We start from the raw sequence: 4,730 nt of genomic DNA, 5'->3' as shown, positions 1-4,730 counted from the left end.
GAGCTGATTTGTGCTGGTCGCTGAGGAAATACATCAACTTCACGCTGTGGATCGCCGGATCAGTTTTCACCGTGGACGAAGCGGAGTCCAGCCCGGGCTCGTCACATGTGATTGCCGCAAGCCCGCCGGCCACTCCTTCGTCTAATCCGCCAGCCGCGCCGTTCTGAAGCCCGCCGTGTGTGACGCTGTGTGTTTCGTTGTGAAAGCAAAACTACTTTGTTTGGCCTTCCAAAAGAGGACACGACCAGAAATCAGTGGTTAAGTTGTATTTACAACACTGTTCCAGAACAGTTCAACCCAAATATTCAGATGTGTGCAGCGCATTTTATGGAGGACTGTTTCCTGATCCTGGGAGAGTAGACTACAATGCCGGCTGTTCTGACTCACAGACTGTAAGTACGTTTTCATATTTAAAGAATTTGCCACTGATGATTCAAACGCGAGTTTTGAGCAGTGTAGAGTAGCGCTTGTTGTTTGTCGTTTTACCTTAAACCGCATAAACACATTTCATTACACCAAATACACAAAATAATGTTCTTTTTAGCAGCATCATATGACCCCTTTAAGAAGGGCACATATGACTTTTGGTTGAGTCATTGGTTAGAACATGATGTTATAAGTAGGCTATTAACCTTAATGTTAAATCTGAAATGTAAGTATGAAGGAGACCAGTCCATGATGTTTATAAAGACTGTAGGGGTTAAATTGTCACAATGGGAACCGTGAATGAATAACTTGAAGGGTTTGATACAAAATATCAAATATTTGGTTTAGCCAACAGATATTTTAAATAATGAATTTTATGAAATTACAAACTTCGAAACGTATGACAATTTGACATTTATGAAACATTCAAGTGAACAGTTCGACCTTTAGGTTAAATCTACCTTCATTAGTCAACTTTTGCCTGAATGTTTGTTTGCTTATTTATTGTTTGTATATTAGAAAAATATAATACTGTAGGCCTAATGTACGTTTGGAGGTTTAAAGGTTTATGGTTTGTTTTGAAATAGGTATTTGAAATCTACAGAACCAGAGAAAACACATTTGCGTAATTAGACTTTCAACGCCAAACCTTATCTAGTGTGATGCCGCTCCTGTGACAACTAGCCCCGCACTACCCAACATTTGAACGTAATAAATGTAAATCTGAAATCTTTCAGAACTGGGCGGCCCAATCGCATTAGTGATGAATAGCATCATTTTTCCATTGGGTGGCGCTGATCGGGCTCGCGCAGATGGAGGGATGAGTCTCATCACATGGTCCATATGCCCGGAGAAAGTGAGCGATCATCTCAGCCTCTGCGCTCTCGAAACTCAATCAGAGTAGGCGGCAGTACGCGCGCTCCACAGCAGATGAACTGAGAGCACAAGACCAGCCGTGATGCTCAGCCTGCAGCTGTGTGCGCTGGAGGAGAGCTGAGGAGCTGTGATCATGCCGGAGAAGAGCGCACAGTAGAAGTCTTCTCACTGAGGATGGCAGGGATGCTGCGCGCCGCATCACTCTCTCTGGCTCTGTGAAACAGCGCACGGTAAGCGCGCTTCATCTTCCCTCACTGATCATGTCATGAGATGTTGAACTTTGAGCTGTTTTGTCTGTCATTTGAAGACGTTTTTTGTGTTTGGCTCGGCGGGTTGTTGATCAGAACTTTATGAGACTTATCAGGTTTGTCACTTTATATAACTATGGTTCTGTATAGCCTAAATATGCTGTTTGGTTTCAGACACCAGGCAATAGCAGCCTCAGTCAGTCTAAAACAGGATTAGGGCTGTGCTGAGATCTTTTTCAGTAGACTGGAGATCATTGAATGGGTATTCTGAGCTCATATTGATGTTCTTATTGATTCTGTAGTTTCTTGAGAGGGGTGGTGAAGAGGAAGATACAGTGCTGAGAGTAAATTAATGAGGTAAAGATGGTTTAAAGTGTGTCCTGAATGAGCGTTGAAAGTGAATTTTGGCTTGTCCTCTTCTACTGATAAAAAAAAAAAACTACCAAAAAGTACTACGGTACAACCTATTCTTCTGGGCATCCTATCATGGTTCTATCAAGCCTTTTTTGGGTCATGTACTATATACTGTCATAATCTGTTGGATATGCTGCATGGTACATGTTTTTGGGATGGGACCATAACACCATGGTTTTATGTACATTTACCATGGTATTTTGAATATGTGCCTTGTGCCACCATCCCTTACAAAAAGTATTTTGGCAGTACCATGGTACATTGATTGTAATACTATGGTACTTTGAAATATTTATGCTTATTTCATTATAAATAATGGTATCCACAGTACATCCAAGAATACCATGGTAGTACCATACATAGCACACATCTAAAAACCATTGTAGTACCATTCTATATATTTTTTTGCAAGTTATGTATTTTGGACATCTTTTAGTACCATGGTATGCACAGTATCAATAGTACTAATATTTCATAGTATTAATATCTGATGGCATTACTCTACCAATGTACTGTTGTTGTAAGGGATACTATTTAATGTAGTTAATATCATTACAGCGTGTTTAGTTTATTTTTTGCACCTGTGATAAAGCAGCATCTTTCATAGTGTCTGCATTTTGGGAGAGCAATTAATGGTGTGATCTCTAAGTGTTAAGTTATTCCTCCTGGCCCAGCGGGATAGACTTTATTCAAGCAAGAAAGTGCCTTAACACCGAGAGCTTATGCCTCCCAGTGCACGCTGACCGAGAAACTGCGCGAGTCTGTCCGATACAGTAAATATGGATGAATGAAATCCTCTTACACTGCAGCTCAAACTCACTGTGTGTGAGTGTATGAGAGAGATATGCTCTCTACTGAGGGCTTAGTGACTGATGAACTGTCTTTTGCACCTAATGTCAACTGTGTTGATTTAAGCAGCACAATTATGAGTCAAATGTCATAAGCAGAAATAAATATTTGTACATTTCAGAATTAAGTTGCAGGATTATACAAGCTTGTCTAAAGGGCCAGGACAGAAATCACCCATTCCCATGTCTAATTTTGGTCATTTTAATCAAGTCACACCTTGTACAGATAATTTACTTTAAATTTGTCATAATCCACCCACTCTTACTGTATGTCACTCAAAACTCAAAAATTATTTTCCTGTACAACACAAAGAATTATTATCAAAATAGCAAAGCTGCTGATGATCACTGGTTGTCAAGTTCAGCTGCAAATAATTTTGATTGATAAAATACTGATTTGTTGTGAAATACAAACAACAACAACAATATATTATATATTAATAATTACTACTACTACTACTACTACTATTATTATTATTTATTATTATTAATAATATATTATTGTTTTTGTATTTCACAAGAAATTGTAATTATTTAATAAAGGAATATTATTATTATTATTTATTATTATTATTATTTATTATTATAATGATTATTGTAGTTTGTATTGTTGTCTTATGTTAATAATAATAATAATAATTATTATTATTATTATTATTATTATTATTATTATTATTATTATTATTATTATTATTATTATTATTATTATTATTATTATTATTATTATTATTATTATTATTATTATTATTATTATTATTATTATTATTATCATCATATTGTTTTTTGTATTTCACAAGAAATCATAATTTATTTAACAAATCAAAATTATTATTATTATTATTATTTGTGTTTGTATTTGTATTTGTATTTGTATTTCACATAGGGCACCACGTAAACCAGGACTGCCACTGGCACCCCCTCCAAAAAAATAAATCGATAAATAAATAAATAAATAAATAAAAGGCCACCTTTCTTTCTTTTGCACACATTTTCAATCAAGTCCACATATAAACTTTAAACATGGCAAGACCCTTTAAGGGCCCACCGTTTTTTTTGCTTGACTCTTATATATTAAACATGCCACATCCTTACAGACAGGCTACAGTGGCTGCATTTTTAACCACATGACCAGAGTCTGTGTTGTGTGACGTGACAGACCGTCATGCTGTCACAGCAGGATGCAGAAACTCGCTCACTGTGGGTTCAGCTAAGTGTTTGAAAGGTGCACGAATGGGTCAGTTTGTACGCAATATATGTATTTCCTGTAGACGCTCTCTCACATGTGCTGTGCACAGACAGGGTTTAATATGCACGCCATGCACTTCTGCCCCCGTTGATGTCAAAGTAGATTCAGGATCAAGTAACACTCATATACTCCTCTGTATCTTAAGACAGATATGAGCTGAGAGAGAGAGAGGGAGGGAAAAATGAATAGTCCCTATGGATTAGAGTGGAATATGTGTGACGGAGGGTAAAGGGAGGGTTTAGGGCACCAGACGCACTGTCTGTATGAAAATCCCTTAATAATTAACACTACACAGGCCACGAGGATAGAGGAAGGGTACAAACGGATGGAAACCCACTGCGTACGTGACAATTACGTAGAGTGGTCAACATGTTAACTAGAACGAATGAATTCTTCTGAGAAGTGTTGGGGGATCTCCCAAAATGAATGAAACATTAAGCTCTTTTTAAAGGTTCTTCAGTGTGTCATCTTAAAGGGATAGTAGACCAAAAATGAAAACCTCATGTTGTTCTAAACCTGTATGACTTACATTCTTCTCTGGAACATAAAAAAGATATTTTGAGAGATGTCTTATTTATGTCTGTCTGTCTGTCTGTCTGTCTATCTATCTATCTATCTATCTATCTATCTATCTATCTATCTATCTATCTATCTATCTATCTATCTATCTAT

The 4,730-nt window shown here is 37.0% G+C and overlaps 1 protein-coding gene across 1 annotated transcript in view; it reads left to right on the top strand.

Moving 5' to 3' along the window:
* Window positions 1–1,287: 1,287 nt before the first annotated feature.
* Window positions 1,288–4,730, top strand: part of LOC107705732 (uncharacterized) — a 53,848-nt gene continuing 50,405 nt past the window's right edge. Inside the window, exon 1 of the mRNA XM_016509175.1 lies at window positions 1,288–1,532. The gene's annotated coding sequence lies outside the window, so the exon portion shown is untranslated. The remainder of the gene's footprint in view (window positions 1,533–4,730) is intronic.

The sequence above is a fragment of the Sinocyclocheilus rhinocerous genome, unplaced genomic scaffold (genome assembly GCF_001515625.1).
Source record: "Sinocyclocheilus rhinocerous isolate Xijiao unplaced genomic scaffold, SAMN03320098_v1.1 scaffold263, whole genome shotgun sequence".
In the NCBI taxonomy this organism is placed as follows: domain Eukaryota; kingdom Metazoa; phylum Chordata; class Actinopteri; order Cypriniformes; family Cyprinidae; genus Sinocyclocheilus; species Sinocyclocheilus rhinocerous.
Note: the sequence above shows the minus strand (reverse complement) of the source record. Positions and strands in the feature narration are given on the sequence as shown.